Raw genomic sequence first — 23,748 nt, forward strand, 5'->3', positions numbered from 1 at the left:
TTATACCATCACCCACCTTCATAGTATATAAAAGAAATCAAGACATTCAAAATAAATTATTCATATAATGAAACAATTATTTCTTTGAAGATGGTTGTATGTGTAGTAGTAGGGAGTACTATAACATTTCAGTACCCTTTGCCATAACCCATCTCCATCCAAATGAAAAGGCCCAGCAAGCTCTGAATGATGTCATATAGCCAAAGTGGTATTAAAATTTTTATTGTAACTTAACTCATGTTCCTTGGAATTGGCGGGAACACAGAGACTGGTGCCTGATTCTTACCTGGCAAAGTTTAAAAGCCTGTTCCTGAGACCCTTAGCAGAAAGAGCGCCCTGAAAGCCAGTTGCACTTTCACCAAATTAAGAAAGTGTTTCTCTGTCCAATGGGCCAAGTAGACACTGTGAGTAATAGAGAGGCTAAAACAATCTTGGCAGGAGGGGCTAGAATCTTGATAGGAGGGCTGTTTTCATCAGCACAAATTGGGGTTGGGGAGTAGGAAGAAACAATTGCAATGGAATGAGTGATGATGGATTTTTTATTTTGATTGTACTGGACATTTAAATACCATCAAATGACCCTATTCTAAATAAACAAACATGGCTGGAAAAAATATGGAATCCTCCATGATATTAAGAGAGCAGTGAAGGGAGATCTTACAGAGTTTATTTGAAAAAATGCAGTAATAAAGTTTGTTGTTTGTATCCTCACCATGTTCAGCCCATAACATAAATGGGTCACATTTGGAAGGTCCTCCTGACTCCTTTTCTATTCTAAGCTTTTCTTTCTTTTAAGAAGCTTCTCCTGACCCCAGTCCTTGAAAATTTCCTCTGAATTCTTACTGTGTCAATTATTTATACCATTCACATGATTCTTTGTCTATCCTGCCTGCTATGTTTTATTATTTACATGCTAGCATCATACTCTGTTTCCTCAACTGAGTGCTAAGGCCAAATGAAGAGAAAGGGGACTACCATTTCTTAAGCACCTACTCTGTGCCAGGAACTTCATCTACTTTACCTTATCTAATTTTCACAGTAATCCCTAGCAGTGGGCATGATCTTCGAAGACTTGTTACAGATAAAAACATAGAAGTTCAGTGAATTCATATAATTTGGTTATTGAACCATCTGTACTTTCAAATAAACCTCAAGTCATTTTTCATGAAATTTGAACAATGTATTATCTGAGTAGATTATTTTTATCCATTTCAAGAAATATACTTTTTTTCTTATAATGGCTCTAACTTCCAAAACAGTTAAGTATTAGAAATGATGGGAATCATTCTTGCATTGCTCCAGTTTTTTTTTTTAATTGAAGCATAGTTGACACAACATTACATTAGTTCCAGGTGTACAACATAGTGATTCAACAAGTCTGTACATTATGCTATGCTCTCCACAAGTGTAACTACCATCTGTCACCATACAACACTATTACATACCATTGTGTATTGTTCCAGTTTCTACTAAGAATGTTTTTATATTACAGCATTTAAGTTAGAACATTTACTCCATATGTAAGTTTTAGGTGTATGTATTTTATCATTTTAATCTAAGAATATTTATTTTTAGTTAACTATGATATTATATGGGGGATAGACACTAAATTCTTTTTACATATGCCTTATTGGGATCTATCAATATGATCATATGGTTTTGATCCTTGTCCGCTTGATATGATGAACAGAAGTTTCATGAATAAAAAATATATACCTCTCTGAAATAAATCCTACTGGCTCTTTAACTGTAGCTCTGTGTTTGAATTGGTAGTATTTTATTCAGTACATGTATTTTGGGGTGCACAGATAAGATTAAAGCAAAAATACCACTTTAGGCACTTCCTAAAGGTTTGACGTGTAGTTTTCTCCTTGGATTTACTTTTAGAATCCTCTACAATTGAAGTTATGATTTCCTCTTTGACCTAAGAAATAGTTTTGTAAAAACTATAAAAAAAGCTATTGTTTTATATTATGATGTAATATTATTCACTACATAAATGATTAGTATTAGTATTGGTATGCCTTCATTGTTCTGTGTGACTTTTAAATATAAAATATAATCTTATACCTATGGAATGCTTTTAGGTTTGCATTCACCTTTATCTCTCAGTAATATTAAAATATCTGCTTTCATTATTTTGTGATTTCCACTATATCTTTGCCTAGATATTTGTTTTTATCCTTTCTATGAAATCTGTGTTTTATGTACTTCTCATTGTATTAAACTATGTAAGCTACTTTTTTTTACAAACTCAAAAATCTTTTTGTTAACAATAATACCTCATTTCTGACACATTCCCTTGACCAGAACTACTATTCACAAGTCTCATTCAGATGCAAGAGAAGAAGCTGAGAAATGTAGTTTTCCTGTGTTGCCAGGCAAATAGCATTGTTTCTGCCATAGTCTGCCCTTCTGGTTGCCAAATATCCATTTCACTCTGCTTCCCATAAAATTAAAAATGTTCATCTACTCCCTAATGAAGAAAAACCAAAGTCGCATCTGTGTAATGAATCCAGCTTAAATTTCAGAATCTCCAGTCTATGCCCAGTACTCTCCCTTAAAACTAGTTGTGATTGTTTTCAGTTTGGTGACCTATGAACTAAAGAAGACAAGTTATCTGGCCACCACCACACATATCAAAAATATAATAGTGGAGCAAGTAAAAGGATATTAGAGGAAAGAAGGAAGGAAGCAAGCAAGCAAAGGAAAGAAGGACTTTCCATTCACAAAAAGGAATAAAGGAATACATACCCCTCAGTCACTAGTGCATAGCAAGGTTGAAATCTGAAAATCAGGCATTATGAAGGCCCTCTGCCCTGTGGGGGTAAGAAGTCTCTTGATTAGGCCCAATTCTGCTCACTGAGAGTGAATCCTTGTTGATTATTGCTGAGGCTGGGCTCTACCTTCTAGGAAGTTCTTCTTTTACATTCTCTTCCTTGGTCACATCTGAAATGCATGGGAATGTGTCCTGTGGCTCCACAGCTGTCTTAACTTACTACAGATACTGAAATTGAGACTGCAAGTTCTAACTTTCCAACTATCAGAGACTTTGAAGGATTTTGATCTATTTGCTTCAAGCCAGTTCCATGTACCAGTAATCATACGAACAAGCATTTCCTACATGTAATTCTCACGTCTGATTTATTTTGCATCCTTACACAAAAAACATACACACTCTCTCATTAATAGTAGTTATCTTAAGGCTATCTTTAAAAATGGGTAGGGAACCATACCTTTAATTTTTTCATTGTCCTGAATCACTTTATTCAGCTGAGAAGTATTACTGAAATCTTATCCCCTCAACATTTTTTTCATTCCCAATTCTCTTCCTAGTCAGCTTGCAAACTGATTGTATTGTGTTCATCTCTTTGGTATATTATCTTGCCAAATATTTGCAGGCAATACCCAACAGCACACACTACAAAGTTTTTCAACCTTTTTCTCTAGGATTGCTGGCTAAGTATGCATCTGATTATACCTCCAAGTTACTGAAGGTAATGACTTATTAAAAGATTTACACTACATACATTTTCATCTTTCTAGCGTCTTTCATCTGTTACTTTGCTTCCTGACACCCAAACACATATTTTAGGTTTTTGTTACAGCCGCATCCTAAGACATCAATTTATATATTAGTAAGTTAGGTTCCTACAATGGTAACAAGTGTCACATACTTCTTGCTCCTGCAAAATCCAATGCAAATGATCTTGACTGAGTGGTTATCCTCTGGGTACTGATTCAGGAATCTAGGCTCCTTGAATTGTTTTGCACTCTAAAATGAAACTATTTTTATATTTTTTTCCTTAGAATAAATCCATTTTGATGCTTCTTCTGTCATCCTGTTTGATGCTTTATGTTTTTAAAAAGATTTATTTATTTATTTGAGAGAGAAAGGGAGAGAAAGAGAGTGCACGAGTGGGAGGGGCAGAGGGAGAGAGAATCTGAAGGAGAGTCCACACTGAGCATGGAGTGGGGAGCCCATCGCCAGGATCGATCTCATGACCCTGAGATCAGGACCTGAGCCCAAACCAAGAGTCAGATGGTTAGCCAACTGTGCCACCTAGGCACCCCTTGATGCCTTATATATTTTTATAACTTGTTTGTCATTGACATGTTTCCTGTTTTATTAAATAAAATACCTTTCTCAGTTTATTTGGAAGGTATACATACACCGTTTTCATTCAAGAGTTTACATTAATATTGAAATATATATTTGAACTTAATTATAATTATTTTAACAATGAATCCTTGTCTCTCATATCCTATCTGATGAGACATTTATTCTCTGGCAATTTCTATTTATTCCCTATGAAATTTTATGTTCAGATTATTACTTATTGTCACAGAAGTATCTTAGAAAATCTATCATCTTTTAACAGGTATTTTTAGTATAGCTTTAGATTTTATTGCCAAACTTAAATTATTTAGACTTAAGTGTATATTTTAACTGGCTTTAGTGCTCACAGCAAGTCTTTTTCTATAAACAACTCATCTTGAGTTCTTTGCTTTGATTATTTCCAGAGGAAACTGGAGCAAATCTTCAAGTTCTAGCAATTTGAGAGGAGGAGTATACTTCTGGGAATTATGTAGGTGGAATTCTTTCTGCACCCTTGGATATCTGAGAAAGTGTTGTTGCTAAGTTCCCATAAGTGCCACCTTGACTATGTATATAATTTCTCATTGACAAACTCTTTTCTCTCAACCTTCTGTAGAACTACTTTCTCTAGTGTTTAAAAAAGGCAGAAAAGAAAAGAAAAAAGAAAAAGCAACTTAATTTGATCATGTACCATCAACTTGTTTTTTCTACTAAATTGCTTATAAGGACAAAGAAAAACTTTGAAATTCAAGGATTTTTCCAAAATAAATCAAAATCTTGGTTATTTTTCATTATTTGCCATTGCATGGTACACAGTTTTATTAATGATAATTGGATCTTTTTCACCTCCAGATTTTCTTTCATACTTTTTTGATCATTAATTTCATTAATAATTTTAATATTTGTTTTTCTGGGATTCAGATTATGTATAATTTAGATTTCCACAATCTATTCTCTGTGTCTCTTAGAGGTTGTTTTATTATTTTAATGTCTTCATTCTTCAGGGTTCTGGTAAAATATAACAAATTTGTATTCTACTTCAGTGATTTGATTATGCATCAATCTGGTTTATGCTTCCCTCATGGTATATTTTTATTTGACAATTGTCAATTTTCATTTCTGGAAAATTGTTCCTAATTTCATATTTTCCCCTTATGGTTGGTTATTCTTAGTTCATAAATGCTATGTACTCTGAAATGTTATTAAGAACACAAAACCTATTTTTACTTTGGATCTTCATTACTTCAAATATTCTACTGATAAAAATTATAGAACATTACAGAAAACATTCTTAGACATGTTCCTGTCACTACCATAAATTTTGTGTGTATCTTACCAGTCATAATTTTTACTACATATAGAGCTGTATATCGTATAAAAGTTACATGAATGCTATAATTTTTATTGTATACTTGATTTTCTCTATCTACAGTCTGTTTATGAAATCTATGTTGTTATATATTGTTCATCTATATTTAATTCTGTAGTCTCCCATTGTAAGAATGTACCATAATATATTTGTCCTTTTGTCTGTTGTTGGACATGTATGCCACTTCGTGCTATTATAATTATTCAGTGAGCATTCTTTTTTGTTTTTTTTCACTTTTTTCCCTTTAACCAACATCTGTTAAGTGCTACTATGGACAACAGCCTCTGCTAGATACTCTATTTATACAAACATATCTCATTTTTTTAAGTTTTTTTTTTTTAAAGATTTTATTTGACAGAGAGAGAGAGACAGCGAGAGAGGGAACACAAGCAGGGGGAGTGGGAGAGTAAGAAGTAGGCTTCCTGCAGAGTAGGGAGCCCGATGTGGGGCTCGATCCCAGGACCCTGGGATCATGACCTGAGCTGAAGGCAGATGCTTAACGACTGAGCCACCCAGGTGCCCCTTTTTTTAAGTTTTTAATCAGCCAGTGTTCATCACAACAAGTGCACTCCTTAATCCCCATCACCTATTTCACCCATCCCCCCAACCACCTCCCCTCTGGTAACCATCAGTTTGTTTTCTAGAGTTAAGAGTCTGTTTCTTGGTTTGCCTCTCTCTTTTTTTCCCTTTGCTCATTTGTTTTGTTTCTTAAATTCCACATATGAGTGAAATCCTATGGTATTTGTCTTTCTCTGATTTGTTTCACATAGCATTATACTCTCTTGCTCCATCCATGTTGCTGCAAATGGCAAAATTTCATTATTTTTTATGGCTGAATAATATTCCATATATAGAGATATATCCATCCCACATCTCCTTTATCCATTTATCAATCGATGGGTACTTGAGCTGCTTCCATAATTTGGCTATTGTAGATAAACATAGGGGTGAATGTATCCCTTTTAATTAGTATTTTTGTATTCTTTGGGTAAATACCCAGCAGGCTTATTGCTGGATTGTAGGGTAGTTCTATTTGTAACTTTCTGAGGAAACTCCATACTATTTTCTACAGTGGCTGCACCAGTATGAATTCCCACCAGTTGTACAAGAGGGTTCCTTTTTCTCTACATCCTTGCCAAAACCTGATGTCGTCTCATGTGTTCCTGATTTTAGCCATTCTGACTCGTGTGAGGTGATACTACATTGTAGTTTTCATTTGCATTTCCCTGATAAGTGATGATGAGCATCTTTTCATGTGGCCATTGGCCATCTATTTGTCTTCTTTGGAAAAATGTCTGTTCATGTCTTCTGCACATTTCTTGATAGATTATTTGTTTTTTGGGTGTTGAGCTTGATAAGTTCTTTATAGATTTTGGATACTAACCCTTTATCCAATATGTCATTTGTAAATATCTTTTCCCATTCTGTACATTGTCTTTTAGTTTTGTTGATTGTTTCCTTTACTCTGCAGAAGCTTTTTATTTTGATGTAGTCCCAATAGTTTATTTTTGCTTTTGTTTCCCTTGCCTCAAGAGACCTATATAGAAAAAAGCTTCTGTGGCCAATGTCAAAGAGGTTACTGCCTGTGTTCTCCTCTAGGATTTTAACGGTTTCCTGTCTCACACTTAGGTCTTTCATACATTTTGAATTTATTTTTGTGTATGGTATAAGAAAGTGGTCCAGTTTCATTCTTTTGCATGTTACTGTCCGGTTTTCCCCACAGCATTTGTTGTAGAGACCATCTTTTTCCCACTGGATATTCTTTCCTGCTTTGTCAAAGATTAATTGACTAAAAAATAAGATTAATTGACTACATAATTGTGGGTTCATTTCTGGTTTTTCAATTCTGCTCTATTGATCTACAGGTCTATTTTTATGCCAGTACCATACTGTTTTGATTACTACAGCTTTGTAATATAACTTGAAGTCTAGAATTTTGATGCCTCCAGCTTTGTTTTTCTTTTTCAAGATTGCTTTGGCTATTCAGGGTCTTTTATGGTTCCATAAACATTTTAGGATTGTTTGTTCTAGTTCTGTGACAAATGCTGTTGGTATTTTGATAGGGATTGTATTAAATGTGTAGATTGTTTTGGGTATTACAGACATGTTAACAATATTTGTTCTTCCAATCCATGAGCATGCAATGTCTTTCCATTTCTTTGTGTCATTTTCAATCTCTTTCATTGGTGTTTTATAGTTTTCAGAGTACAGGTCTTTTACCTCTTTTATTAGGTTTATTCCTAGGTATAGTATTGTTTTTGATACAATTGTAAATGGGATTATTTTCTTAATGTCACTTTCTGCTGCTTCATTATTGTTGTGTAGAAATGCAACAGATTGCTGTACATTGATTTTGTATCCTGTAACATTACTGAATTCGTTTATCAGTTCTAGCAGTTTTTTTGGTGGAGTCTTTTGGGCTTTCTATATAGAGTATCATGTCATCTGTAAATAGTGAAAATTTTACTTCTTCCTTACCAGTTTGGATGCCTTTTATTTACTTTTGTTGTCTGATTACTGTCACAAGGAATTCTAGTACTATGTTAAATAGAAGTGGTGAGAGTGGACATCCTTGTCTTTTTCTTGACCTTAGGAGAAAGGCTCTCAGTTTTTCCCCATTTAAGATGTTATTAGCTATGGTTTTTTCCGTTATGTTGAGCTATGTTCCCTCTAAACCTACTTTGCTGAGGGTTTTAATCATGAATGGATGTTGTACTTTATCAAATGCTTTTTCTGCATCTATTGAAATGATCATATGATTCTTATCCTTTCCTTTATTGATGTGATAAATCATGTTGATTGATTTGTGAATATTGAACCACCCTTGCAGCCCAGGAATAAATCCCACTTGATTGTGGTGAATGATTTTTTTTTAACGAATTGTTGGATTTGGTTTGCTAGTATGTTGTTGAGGATTTTTGCATCTGTATTCACTAGCGATATTAGCCTGTGGTTCTCTTTTTTTAGTGGAGTCTTTATCTGGTTTTGATATGAGGGTAATGCTGGCCTCATAGAATGAATTTGGCAGCTTTCCTTCCTTTTCTATTTTTTTAGAATTGTTTAGGAAGACTAGGTATTAACTTATTTAAATGTTTGGTAGAATTCGTCTGTGAAGCCATCTTGTCCTGGACTTTGGTTTGTATGGAGGTTTTTTTTTTTCCATAATACTAACTTTATTAGAAATATTCTTAATTACAGCATTCACTGCTACAGGATTGATTTTTTTAAAAAGATTTCATTTATTTGCTTGACAGAGAGAGAGATAGCAAGAGAGGGAATACAAGCAGGGGGAGTGGGAGAGGGAGAAGCTGGCTTCCCGCAGAGCAGGGAGCCCCATGCGGGACTTGATCCTAGGACCCTGGGATTATGACCTTAGCCAAAGGCAGATGCTTAATGACTGAGCCACCCAGGCGCCCCCAGGATTGATTTTATTCTACATTTTATTTGGAGCAACATTAGTCCCAACCTTAAGTATTATTACCTACTGGGGAAATCAGACAGAACAATAAAATACAGTAAGTTTCTTATTTTATATACTAGAAGGATTACTTCCACTTCTCATTGCACTGATTTTTATCCAAAATCTTATAGGTTAATTATATTTTCTAATAATTCAATACTGAACTCAAAAATTTCCAATTCTTGATCTAATAGTTCCCTATGACGGGCATGCATAAAAGCATTTACAATAAAATGGCTATCACTTTGATCACCAAAAGCACATGTAGAAGCCCCCGTGTAATACTCAAACTAGGCAGCTATGTCTTATCACAACTTATGACACTAAATCCCTTGACATATTACATGGTACATCATTTCCTTATACTTTCTTTATGAGGAAGAATCATCGCAAGCTTCATCTGTCTATACCAAACAAATTAAAAATCACTCATCACATATTCCTCCCTGAGTCACATAGCACTATTCATTGTAGCCATTCTTATTGTAACACCACGAGATTATATAGACACTTCAGCTCCTGGGAGTTTTTAAATTACCAATTCAATTTCTTTGCTGGTAATCTGTCCAAATTTTCCATTTCTTCCTGTTTCATTTTTGGTAGGTTATGTGTTTCTAGGAATTTATCCATTTGTTCTAAGTTGTCCAATTTGTTGGCATATCGTTTTTGATAATAATCTCTCTTATAATTGTTTATATTTCTGTTGTGTTTGCTGTTATTTCTCCTCTCCCACTTGTGATTTTATTAATTTGGATCCTTTCTCTTTTTTTCTTGATGAGTCTGGCTTGAGATTTATCAATTTTACTGATTTTTTTTCCCAAAGAACCAGCTTCTGGTTTCATTGATCAGTTCTATTGTTGTTGTTGTTTTAGTTTCAATATCATTTTTTCTTGCTCTAATCTTTATTATTTCCTTCCTTCTGCTCGTTTTAGGTTTTGTTTGTTGTTCTTTTTCTAGTTCCTTTAGGTGTAAGGTTAGATTGTTTAAGATTTTTCTTGCTTCTTGAGGTAAGTTCCTTCTTAGAACCATAAATTTCTATAAAGCTATAGTTCTATAAAGCTATAAAGTTCCTTCTTAGAACCACTTTTTCATGTATACCAAAGGTTTTGAAACATTGTGTTTTCATTTTGTTTGTTTCCATGTATTTTTGTATTTTTCTTTTATTTCCCGGTTGACTCATTCGTTGTTTAGTAGCATGTTATTTAACCTCCATGTATTTGTGGTTTTTCCAGATTTTTTCTTACGGTTGACTTCTAGTTTCATAGCATTTTGGTCAGAAAAGATGCATGGCATGATCTTTTTAAATTTGTTGAGGCTTGTTTTGTGGCCTAATATGTGATCTGTTATGGAGACTATTCCATGTGCACTTGAAAAGAATGTGTATTCTGCTGTTTTAAGATGGAATGTTCTGAATATATGTGTTAAATCCATTTGATCCAGCATGTCATTCAAAGCCATTGTTTCCTCCTTGATTTTCTGTTTAGATGATCTGTCCATTGATGTGAGTGCAGTGCTAAAGTCTGCTACTATTATTGTATTATTATTGATTAGTTCCTTTATGTTTGTTATTAACTGTTTTATGTACCTGGGTGTTCCCATGTTGGGTGCATAAATATTTATAATTGTTATATCTTCTTGTTGGATTGTCCCTTTTATTATTATATAGTGTCCTTCTTTGTCTCTTGTTACAGTCTTTGTTTTAGTCTTGCTAAAATCTAAGTATTGCTACTCTGGCTTTCTTTTGACATCCATTTGCAAGACAAATGTTTCTCCATCCCCTCACTTTCAATCTGCAGGGGTCTTTAGATCTAAAATGACTCTCTTGTAGGCAGCATATACATGGATTTTGTTTTTTTATCCATTCTATCACCCTATGTATTTTGATTGGAGTGTTCACTTACATTCCAAGTAATTATTTTTGTTAAATTCCATTAACCAACATATAGTACATCATTAGTTTTAGATGTAGTGTTCAATAATTCATCAGTAAGTAATTATTGATAAATATGTATCTACTGCTACTTGTTTTGTGGTTGTTTCTGAAGATTTTCTCTGTTCCTTTCTTGTCTGTCTTTCATGATTTGCTGGTATTCTTTAGTGATTTCTTTGGATTTCTTTCTCTTTATTCTTTGCATATTTATTAGTGATTTTTCATTCGTTGTTACCATTAAGTTTGTACATAACATCTTCTACATATAGCAGTCTATATTAAGTTGATGGTCATTTAAGTTCGAACCTATTCTTTACTCCTTTCCTCCCCACATTTTAGGTATATGTGTCATATTTTGCATCCTTTTTTTTTTTTCTGAGTTCCTTGACTGGCTTTTTACAGAAATATTCAATTTTTAGTGCTTTTGTGTTTCCTACCTTCATGCTGTCACTTTTGGTCTTTCCTTTCCACTCAAAGAGTCCCCTTCTATCCTGAATGATAGCTTTGCTGGATAGAGTATTTGTGGCTGCACGTTTTTCCCATTCAGCATTTTGAATATATCATGCCACTTCTTTCTGGCTTGGAAAGTTTCTGCTGAAAGATCCACTGATAGCCTTTTGGGGTTTCCTTTCTATGTACCTGACTTATTTTATCTTGCTGCTTTTAATATTTTTTTCTTTATCACTGTATTTTGCCATTTTAATTACTTGGTGTGGATCTGCTTTTGTTGATTTTGTTGGGAGTTTTCTGTGCCTCCTGGATCTGGATATCTGTTTCCTTCTGCAGATTAGGGAAGTTTTCAGCTATTATTTCCTCAAGTAAATTCTCTGCTCCCTTTTCTCTCTCTTCTTCTGGGACTCCTGTAATACGAATGTTATTATGTTTGATGAAGTCACCGAGTTCCCTAATTCTAATCTTACTTTGTATAGTTTCTTTTTTATCTCTTTTTCTCAGCTTGATTACTTTCCATTACTCTGTCTTCTAGGTCATTAAGTCATTCCTCTGCTTTTTCCAGCCTGCTGTTTATTCCATCAAGTGTGTTTCTTATTTATTGGACCATTTATCTGTGCTATGTTATTCCTTATCTCTATGTTAATGGTCTCATGATGTCCTCCACTCCTTTCTTAACTCCATCGAGTATCTTTATGATCACTGCTTTAAATTCTCCATCAAACATGTTACATATATCTGTTTTGTTAGATCTCTGGCCATGACCTTGTCGTGTTCTTTCATTTGGGACAAATTCCTCTGTTTTCTCCTCTTACCTAAATTTCTGTGCCTGTTTCACTGTATTAGAAAAGACAGCTACGTCTCCTGTTCTTGAGGGTAATATCTTTATGAAGAAATGGTCCTGTGGTGCCCTGCTGTGTAGGGTTCCCTGTTCTCCAGGGCCTGGCACTCAGGGAGGGTCTCCAATGTGTGCTGCATGTGCTCTGCTGTTGTGTCCTGGCCACTTTATCCATCAGGCCAGTCATCTGCAGAGTCTCTCTTTGCCTGTTTGGGGCAGTGTTTTGTCCCTGGCCTGAATGTGGCAAGTTTTAACTAGGTGTGCTCTGGTCTCTTTGTGAAATGAAAGCTGTTGCCACCACCACTGGAATCAAGGTCTCACAAAACTCAAGCATTAAGAGACATGATACTGGCAGGGATTTGTGCCAGTCTTCTGGGGAAGCACAGATCTGGGACTGAGGTAAGTGTGACTGGGAAAGGCAGTTTCACAGGAGCTCAGGGAACGGGGCTTGGCATAAGCAAGTTAGGTAGCAAGTGTAGGTGCTGTGCTAGTTCCCACAGGTGGGTCTGTGTTTATGCTGAGGGGTGGGGGAGGGAAATGGCTCCTGCCAGTTCCTTGGTTCCCAGAGGGGTCTCTCGTGAATGCTGACTCTCTGGGGCATTCTCTGAGATGAGCAACTAACCTCCCCACTGTATGCTCCAGGTGCTCTTCAGATCACTTATTTCTTGCTGTATGTCTGTGGGCTGTTTGCCTGCCTTCTCTCCAAGAGCAGGGCAGTGCCCTTCCAGGCTCTATCCCCATCAAACCTGTTGACCCTGTTGACCTTTAAAACTCCGTGCTTTAAGCCCCGCTGGTTGCCAGAACACATGAAATTTGACCTCTCACTGTCCAAGCCAGTTGCTAGGGGTTCATTTTCCCTGTGCCCTCTCCTGTGTGGTAGTCTTTTTCTGGCTCTTCTCTGAGATTGTGGCTCCCTCCTCAATGCAGGACCACAATCTGTTTCTCTCCCAAACCCCTCTCCATACTTCCTCCCTTCTTCAGTGTGGCCTTTTCTCTATATTTAGTTGGGGAGTTTGTTCTGCCAGTCTTCAGATTGATTTCTGGGCTCTTTAGGATAATTTAATAGTTATCTGGTGCTATTCATGAGATGAGGCACAGCTAGGATCTGCCTGTGCTGCCACCATCTTCCTCTCTGATGTCTTTATTTTTTGTGTGTAATTTTTTAATTTAAATCCAATTAGCCAACATATAGTACATCTCCAGTTTTTGATGTAACGTTCAATGATTCATCAGCTGCCTACAACACCCAGTGCTCATCACATCATGTGCCCTCCTTAATGCCCATCACCCAATTACCCCATTCCCCCACCCACCTCCCTTTCCACAACCCTCAGTTTGTTTCCTGGAGTCAAGAGTCTCTCATGGTCTGTCTCCCTCTCTGATTTCTTCCCATTCAGTTTTCCCTCTTTTCTCCTATGATCCTCTGTGCTATTCCTCTCTGACCTCTTTATACCTGCTTTTAAATTTCACTGATTTCTGCCCTAATTTTTATCATTTATTTTATTCTGCCTGCTTTAGGCTTTAATTACTTTTCTTTCTTTAGTTTCGTAAGGTGAAAATTTAGATTATTGATTTTAGATCTTTTGTCTTTAATGTATTTGTTTAATGCTGGAAATTTCCCTCCATTCCTATATCCTATAAATTTTGATAAGATGCCCTTTACTTAGCTTAAAATATTTTTAAATTTCTCTTGAAAATGCTTCTTTGACCCATATGTTATTTCAATCTCCAACTATTTTGTAATTTTTCAGCTATAATTCTATTGTTGATTTCTAGTTTAATTCCATGGTGGTCTGAGAGCATGTTTTGTATCATTCCATTTTTTTAATTTATTAAGCTGTCATTTATGGCCCAGAATATGGTCTTAGTGAGTGTTTATATGAGCTTGGGAAGAATGTGCATTCTGCTGTTGTTGCATGACGTACTCTAAATGTCAGTTAGACACTGTTGATTGATAGTGATGTTCAGGTAAACTGCATCCTTACTGATTTTCTGCCTATCTGACTTATCAATTATCTATCAGTTTTTGCCTCACATTTTTTGTTGTTCTTTGTTAGATATATACACACTAAGGATTGTTACATTTTCTTGGAGAATGGACCCCTTTATCATTATGCAGTGCCTCTCATTACCCCTGATAATTTTCCTTGTTCTGAAATCTGCTTTATCTGAAATTAATGTAGTGATTCTAGCTTTCTTTTGATTAGTGAGAGCATGTTATATCATTATTCACCCCTTTACATTTAATCTATATTTTTTGTTATATTTAAACTGGGTTTCTTGTGGATAATATAGTTAAGGTAATGTTTTTTCAATCCACTCTAACAATCACTGTTTTTTTTTTTATTCTTATGTTAATCCCCATACATTACATCATTAGTTTTAGATGAAGTGTTCCATGATTCATTGTTTGTGCATAACACCCAGTGCTCCATGCAGAATGTGCCCTCCTCAATACCCACCACCAGGCTAACCCATCCTCCCACCCCCCTCCCCTCTAGAACCCTGTTTGTTTTTCAGAGTCCATCATCTCTCATGGTTCGTCTACCCCTCCGATCACTGTTTTTTTAATGTCTGTATTTAGACCACTCACATTTAAAGTGATCATTGATATACTTGGAATAATATTTTCTGTGTGTATAGTTCTTTTTTATTTGTTGCCTTTTAAATATGTGCATTTAGACTAATCACATTGTCAATTCACATCAATGGTGACTTGATATGTACAATATCACTTATACTTCTTTTTCTAAATTTCAAAGTTTTTTCTTTGCCTTTGGTTTCCTGCAGTTTAAATAAGATATTCCTAGGTGTAGATTATTTTATATTTATTCTACTTGGTATTCTCTGAACTTCTTGAATCTGTCATTTGGTCTATCATTAATTTTTGAAAGTTCTTGGCCATTATTACTTGAAATAATTTTTCTGCTATTTTCTCTCTTCCTTCTCCCTCTGGTATTCCAATTACACATATGTTACACATTTAGAAATTAACACCACAGATGTTGGATATTTTGCTATTTTCATTGTTTTTTTTTTCACTCTGTATTTCAGTTTTGAAACTTTGAATCGACAGATCTTCAAGCTCATTGACTCTTTTCTTGGCCATGTCCAAGGCCATCAAAAGCATTCTTTGATTTTGCTTACTTTAGAGCTTCTATCTCTCTGCTTAAATTGCCCATCTGTTCTTGTACATTAACTCTTTTTTTTTATTAGAGCCCTTTCTTAACATACTAATCATAATTATTTTAATGTTCCTGTCTGAAATTCCAACATGTGTGCCTTATCTAAGTCTGATTCTGATGCTTGCTATGTCTCCTTAAACTGTATTTTTTTTCTTGACTTTTAGCATGCCTTGTAAGTTTTTTGCTGAAAGCCAGACATGATGTACCAAGTAATAGGAACTGAGGTAAATATGCCTTTACTATAAAGTTTTATGTTACGTTGGCAAGGATTCGGGCCATGTTTCATGTTTGCTATAGCCACAGGTACCAGAGCTTTTAGTTACCTCTAATGACCTTGTTTGGTCCCCTCTGTTGTCTTTCAGTTTCACCTAAGAACTCCTTCAAAAATAAAGTCTAAGCCTTCCAGCTCTTTCAGCAGTAATCCACTATTATTATACTGTAGCTCTTTTGATGGGGTGGTAAGGTATGGGCGGGGACAAGCAGTCTATTATTTGATTAAATTTCAGTCTTTTAGTAGAACTGAATACCTGGGTTGTAGCCTTCAGAAAAGTTTCTTAGCCTTTTATTTTTCTCTAGAAAGCTTAGAGGGGCCTGGAATTGGCTAATTGCCTTGATGCTAAGTTGGATAAGGCTCTGGTAAAGTCTTTTCTCCTAAAGAGTAGGCCTTTGTTATGGAGGACACTCTGGGTATATTTCAAAGAATTTACTTTTTTCCCTCACCCTGCCAGAAGCATGAAGTAATTTTTTTTCATCTTCATCATGAGAACATGACATGGGGGTTCTAGCAGTGAAAGCCCATGAAAATGTCAGTAATATTGGACTCCAGGAGTTTATTTCTCCCATGTTAGTCCACACAAATCCTCCAGCAATTCATCAATATTACCATTTAATCGTTACTATCAGTCTGCAGTTACAGTATCTTCTGACCCAGATAAACTCATCTTAGCTATGATCCTCTGTATTTCCCTGTCTCTCCAGATTTCAGTGTGGTGGTTTGTCGTATGACTTCAATTCTCTGATGGGTCAAACAATGTCATTCATCTTCATTTTGCCCCACTTTTTTCCTGTTCTAAAAATTGGATTGACAATGTCTAAGCTCTTGAAATATCAGAGCTTGGGGGGTGCCTGGGTGGCTCAGATGGTTAAGCGTCTGCCTTCAGCTCAGGTCATGATCCTGGCGTCCTGGGATCAAGCCCCACATTGGGCTCCTGGCTCAGCAGGGAGCCTCCTTCTTCCCCTCCCCCTGCTCATGCTCTCTCTCTCTCTCTGCATCTCTGTGTCTCAAATGAATAAGTAAAATCTTTAAAAAAATTTAAAAAAGAAATATCAGAGCTGAAACCAGAAGTTCTAATAGTCCTAGTACTAGTTTATATAACCCAAGGCTATGTTACCAGGTATATACTAGTTTATGGTTGCCATATTTTTGGCAGTGTCCATGTATATCCATAATAATGTCTTGTACTTAAAATGTGATCTCTTTGAAATTAATAATGCTGCACTACCTTTCATTGGTTATGCATTGCTTGGAATGTATTTTCTTTTATCTTTTTTAACCTTTATGTATGATTTTGATTTAATTGTATCTCTTTTAAGAAGAATATAAATGCATTTCCCCCCTCATCTGTCAGGTAATAAATGAATTGAAACTTTTACATTTAAAGTGATCACTGATATAACTAATTTCTGCCTTTTTGATTTATCTAGTTATGCTTTCTTTTTCCTTTTCCTTCCTTCTTTACAGCTTTCTACTGAGTTTATCAGACTTTCTTTACTTCTGCATTTTCCTCAGCACTGCCTTTGAAGTTAGCCATTCTATTTCTAAATCTATAGTAATTACACTTAGCTTTTTCTGATATGGTTGTGGTGGTGGTTTTGTTTGGTTTGGTTTTACCATTACCTTTTAATATGTATATTTATATTAAGAAAGTCTAAAGTTAGTATATTTCTCTTCCTCCTCAAAATACACGGACCATAGAAATATTTAAATACAATCACTCATCTTGGCTTTATCCCACTCACATCTTTCATGAGATGTTGTCTAACATTTTTTACCCCTTTAGTTCCAGCTTTTGAAGACATGCATTTTCAAAGCCCTTCATGTTTTGTGAGCTCATAGTTTGGTAGTGAATCATTATCCATGCAACTCTGATAAGGCATATAAAATCTCAGTGGTTTGTGGGAAATTGTTATATGTCTAAGATCCCAATCCATAGCCTTGACCTAAAGAGGACGATGGCATTAATCAGTTGATGCCTAAGCACTTTATTTCAGCAATGTACAGCATAGCAGGTTTTCTTGCATTCCCAGAGATTCTCTGCTGACAGGAATTTGTAATGTTTCAGGCCTTTCTGAATGTGTAATAGAGAATTCACTTGATCCTGCTTCAGTTAAAGACTTCATTGAGATCCAGAGCAGAATGCATTTAACTGGGGGCGAAAGTAGGAAAGAACACATTGCTTAGAATAAAAAATATATTGAGTTTGGGGAGATTTTGATGTTCCTCTGACAGGAACATAGAACAATAGAACAATATTAGAACAATATTTATTGGTCCTGTTGACTAAAATTGTACTCTTTGTGTGTTTTATGTACCAGGATATGCTAAGTTTGAACTTTCATACAGAACTTATTTCTACTCTGAGCTCTACTGTGTATTAGCATTTTGAGTTAGCACACTATTTAACCTTGCTTGAGCTTAGTTTCTTTTATATGCCAAAAGGTGACAATACTTGCCCTTGGTACCTCATAGAATTGCTATGAGACTCAAAAAGAAGAGTGAAGGGTAGTATTTTCTGGATTATAAAATATTATACAAATGTAAAGAATTGTTAAGGAAAAGGAAAATACTGGAAAACCACATATGACTTATGTCCTGGTCCTGGTGAGTCATCTTGTCAGGAGAGGCAAGAATTATTATAAAATCAGGGGATTTTGAAGATGTTCATGTCTTCCAAACATAACACATTCAAAGTAGAATAGTGATAAAAACTGAAAAATATTAATGCACCAAGGATGCTAGGTCATTTTTGACTGCTTTATAATTTATGTCTGACATAAAATGCTGGGGATGAAACTTACCTCATATAGCCTGCAAATCTAGACAGATGTAAGATCTGGGGGAAATCTAAATTTATAATAATTCTATTTAACATTGAAAGTATGAGCAAGGAAGGTCTTCCCTGTAATGTAGTATCACTTAAGAAGGGAGATACAAAGAAAACTGGGTCAAAGAAAGTGATCAAACAACGGGTGTGCATACAGGAAGCTGAAGTGGGCCCTGGCCACTCCAGTCAAAGCCACTGTTTAGTTCCTTTTAGCTCTGAGACTCTGATTCAGAGATTAAATGAGTTATAGGGTTTTTCTCCTAGTGTGCATTTCTTATACCATTTTTTTTTTCACTTTTCACAATAGGGTTAAATGCACCAAAGTTTACTCTTATTTTTGAGGAGGGTTTAGGAATAGAAGGCATATAAATTTAGTACTGGCTATCACCAGACAGTGAGAAAGATCATCACCCACAGTATCTCATTTAATCTTCTGGACATCCGTATCAGTCATTCTTAATCTCATTTTACCTGTAAGGAAGCTGAGGGTAAGCAGAGTTCAATAACTTTACCAGGGTCATACATTAAGTTACATGCTGAAATTTAAACCCATGTCTACCTGATGAAAAAAGCTCTTCATTATGCAATTGAGAGACCTCGGTATAATGAAGAGGAATTCTTCTAGGACGTTTATGTATTATAAAAATGGAAGATGAAGGGCAGATAGTCCAAGATGGTGGAGGAGTAGAGACCTTAGTTTTGTCTGGTCCCAGGAATTCAGCTAGATAGTCATCAAATCATTCTGAACACCTGTGAACTCAACCAGAGATATAAGAAAAGAATAGCTGCACCTCTACAAATAGAAAAGTGACCACTTTCTGCAAGGTAGGAGGTGCAGAGAAGTGTATCTGAGGAGATATATCAGGAGATAAACCATGGGGGGAAGGAGCCTCTGTAAGCTGGCACCAGAAAGTGATATAGCAGCAGAGCACAAAATCAGAACTTTTAGAAGTCTGCTTCAGTGAGGGACATACCTGCCTAAAAGATGCTTAGGTGGCAGTCTCAGGATCTCCGGGGTCACAAGAAAACTGGGGGTACCTGAGTGTGACAGAGCTCCCAGGCATCAGAGCAGAGAAGCCGGCTGCAATCAGCAAGCCCAGGAGTGCGCTCTCAGCTCGGGGTTGCCATATACCATGAACCAGGGCATGGTCAGGCATGCACTCTCTGAGCAGGGGCCTAGTGAGTGGCAGAACCACAGGGAGAGCCCCCTTCCTCCCCCGGGAGGAGCAGTGCAAGTATGCACCACAGGAGTCTACAGGGTTTGAAGACTTGAAATGGTTTCATGTCCCTGAGATAGAAACGCTCAGTCACAGGCTGGGTGAGCACAGATTGTGGATGGAGACCAGGGAGACAGGAGTGGTTGACTGCTTTTCCCTGAGGGTGCACTGAGGAGTAGGGCCCAAGCTCTTGGTTCCAGGACCAGAGATTGGGAGGCCACCATGTTCATTCTCTTCCTCTAAAGCAGCCTGGAAAGCCTTCAGGGAACAAAAGCCACATAGAGCATTTCCAAACTGCTTACTTAATCTGGTCCCCTGGCAAGGGCTGTGCAATTCTGCCCAGGGCAAAGACACTTGAGAATCAATGCAACAAGCCCCTCCCCCAGAAGATCAGCAAGAACATCCAGCTAAGACCAAGTTTACCAATCATAGAGAACTGCAAAATGCCAGTGCTAGGGGAAAACAGTATATACAATTCATGTTTTTTTCCCCATGATTCTTTAGTCTTTCAATTTTAATTGTTTTTCTTTTTCCTTTCTCAACCAAGTTCTTATTTTATCAATGCTTTTTAAAAAATCTTTTTAAATTTTCATTTTTAAAGTTACATTTTATCTTTTCATTGTATTTTATTTTATTTTGGGATATATATGTTTTTCTTTCTTTACAATTTTGGAATGCAGTTTCTTCTAGCAAACAGACCAAAATACACCCAGAATCTAGTGTATGACTCTGTTCTCTTCACCTGTCTGATCATATTCTCTCTTTTTTCTTCTTCTTTTTGTTAGTCTTTTTTAAATTTTCATCTTCACAGTTACATTCTATCCTTTCAATGTATTTAATTTCATGTGTGTGTGTGTGTATCAGTTTTTCTTTCTTTACAATTTTGAGATGTAGTTTCTTCTAAAAAAGTGACCAAAATACACTCAGGATTTAGTGTATTGCTCTGTTCTGTTACCTGTCTGTTTATATTCCTTCTTTTTTTCTTTTCTTTGTCTTTTAATTTTCATTTTTACAGTTACATTATATCCTTTCACTGTATTTAATTTTATTTTGTACATATATGTTTTTCTTTCCTTACAATTCTGGGATCTAGTTTTCTAACAAACAGACCAAAATACACACAGGATCCAGTGTATTACTCTGTTCTGTTCACTTGTCTGATTATATTCTTTTTTAAAATTTATATATTTTTTTTCAGTTTCAGGTCTCTTCTGATTAGTGTATATTTCTCTGAGGCTGTTGTTGCCAATTTAGTATTTTGTTCTCTTGTTCATCTGTTCTTCTCTGGACAGAGTGACAAGATGGAAAAACTCACCTCCAAAAAGAGAACAAGAGGGGATACTGACTGCCAGGGACCTAATCTGTAAGGATATAAGTAAGATTCAGAACTAGAGTTCAGAATAATGATTATAAAGATACTAGCTGGGCTTGAAAAAAACATAGAAGACACTAGAGAATCCCTTTCTGGAGAAATAAAAGAACTAAAATCTAAACAAGTCAAAATCAAAAAGGCTATTAATGAGATGCAATAAAAAATGGAGACTCTAACTGCTAGGGTAAATGAGACAGAAGAATTAGTGATATAGAAGACCAAATGATGGAGAATAAAGAAGCTGAGAAAAAGAGAAATTACTTCTGTATCACGAGGGGAGAATTGGAGACATAAATGATACCATAAAGCAAAATAGTATTAGAATAATTTGCATCCCAGAAGAAGAGGAAAGGGGGGGCAGAAGGTATATTGGGGCAAATTATAGGGGAGAACTTTCCTAATCTGGAGAAGGAAACAGGCATTCACATCCAGGAGGCACAGAGAACCCCCCCTCAAAATCAATAAAAATAGGTCAACACCCTGACATATAACAGTGAAACTTGCAAATCTCAGAGACAAAGAGAAAATCCTGAAAGCAGCTTGGGGGAAAAGGTCCATAACCTACAAGGGTAGAAACATTAAACTGGCAACATACCTATCCACAGAGACCTGGCAGTCCAGAAAGGACAGGCATGATATATTCAGGGTGCTGAATAGGAAAAATATGCAGTCAAGAATACTTTATCCAGCTAGGATGTCATTCAAAATAAAAGGAGAGATAAAAAGCTTCCAGGACAAACAGAAATTAAAGAATTTGTGATGACCAAACCAGCCCTACAAGAAATATTAAAAGGGATCCATTAAGTGGAGAGCCCAAAAGTGACATAGACCAGAAAAGAACAGTAATAATATACAGAAACTACAGTGATTTTACAGATAATATAATGACACTAAATTCATATCTTTCAATAGTTACTCTGAATGCAAATAGGCTAAATGCCCCAATCAAAAGACACAGGGTATCAGATTGGATAAAAAAGCAAGACCCATTGATACGCTGTCTGCAAGAGACCCGTTTTAGACCCAAAGACACCTCCAACTTTAAAGTGAGGGGGTGGGATACCATTTATCATGCTAATGGACATCAAAAGAAAGCTGGGGTGGCAATCCTTACATAAAACAAATTAGATTTTATTGATTTATTTTTTAAAGATTTTATTTCTTTGTCAGAGAGAGAGCACAAGGAGGGGGAGCAGCAGGCAGAGGGAGAAGCAGGCTCCCTGCTGAGCAAGGAGCCTGACACGACTCAATCCCAGGACCCTGGGATCATGACCTGAGCCCAAGGCAGACGCTTAACCAACTGACCCACCCAGGTATCCCAACAAATTAGATTTTAAACCAAAGACTATAAGAAGAGATAAGGAAGGACCCTATATCATAATTAAGGGGTTTATCCAACAAGAAGATCTAGCAGTTGTAAATATTTATGCCCCTAAAATGGGAGTAGCCAAATATATAAATCAATTAATAACAAACTTAAGAAACCCATTGATAATAATACAATAGTAGGGGACTTTAACAACCTACTCACAGCAATGGACAGATTATCTAAGCAGAGATCAACTAGGAAACAAGGGCTCTGAATGACACACAGGACCAGATGGACTTCACAGATATATTCAGAGCATTCCATCCTGAAGCAACAGAATACACATTCTTCTTGAGTGCACATGGAACATTCTCCAGAATAGATCACATACTGGATCACAAATCAGGTCTCAACTGGTACAAAAAGATTGGGATCATTCCCTGCATATTTTTGGACCACAATACTTTGAAATTGGAACTCAATCACAAGAGGAAATTTGGAAAGAACTCAAATACATGGAGGCTAAAGAGCATCCTACTAAAGGATGAATGGGTCAACCAGGAAATTAAAAAAGAATTTAAAAATTCATGGAAACAAATGAAAATGAAAACAACTGTTCAAAACCTCTGGGAGGCAGCAAAGGCAGTCCTAAGAGGGAAGTATAGAACAGTACAAGCCTTTTTCAAGAAACAAGAATGGTCTCAAATACACAACCTAACCTTACACCTAAAGGAGCTGGAGAAAGAACAGCAAAGAAAGCCTAAACCCAGCAGGAGAAGAGAATTAATAAAGATTAGAGCAGAAATCAATGAAATAGAAACCAGAAGAACAGTAGAACAGATCAATGAAACTAGCAGCTTGTTCTTTGAAAGAATTAGTAAGATAGATAAACCCCTAGCCAGACTTATCTAAACAAAAAGAGGAAGGACCCAAATAAATAAAATCATGAATGAAAGAGGAGAGATCACAACCAACACCAAAGAAATACAAACAATTATAAGAACATATTATGAGCAACTCTATGCCAGCAAACTAGATAATCTGGAAGAAATGGATGCATTCCTAGAGATGTATAACTACCCAAACTGAACCAGGAAGAAATAGAAAACCTGAACAGACCTAGAACCACTAGGGAAATTGAAGCAGTCATCAAAAATCTCCCAACAAACAAAAGCCCAGGGCCAGATGGCTTCCCAGGGGAATTCTACCAAACATTTAAAGAAGAATTAATACTTATTCTTCTGAAGCTGTTTCAAGAAACAGAAATGGAAGGAAAACTTCCAAACTCATTCTATGAGGGTAGCATTACCTTGATCCCAAAACCAAACACCCCACCAAAAAGGAGAATTACAGACCAATATCCTTGATGAACATGGATGCAAAAATTCTCAACAAGATACTAGCCAATAGGATTC

The sequence above is a fragment of the Neomonachus schauinslandi genome, chromosome X (genome assembly GCF_002201575.2).
Source record: "Neomonachus schauinslandi chromosome X, ASM220157v2, whole genome shotgun sequence".
In the NCBI taxonomy this organism is placed as follows: domain Eukaryota; kingdom Metazoa; phylum Chordata; class Mammalia; order Carnivora; family Phocidae; genus Neomonachus; species Neomonachus schauinslandi.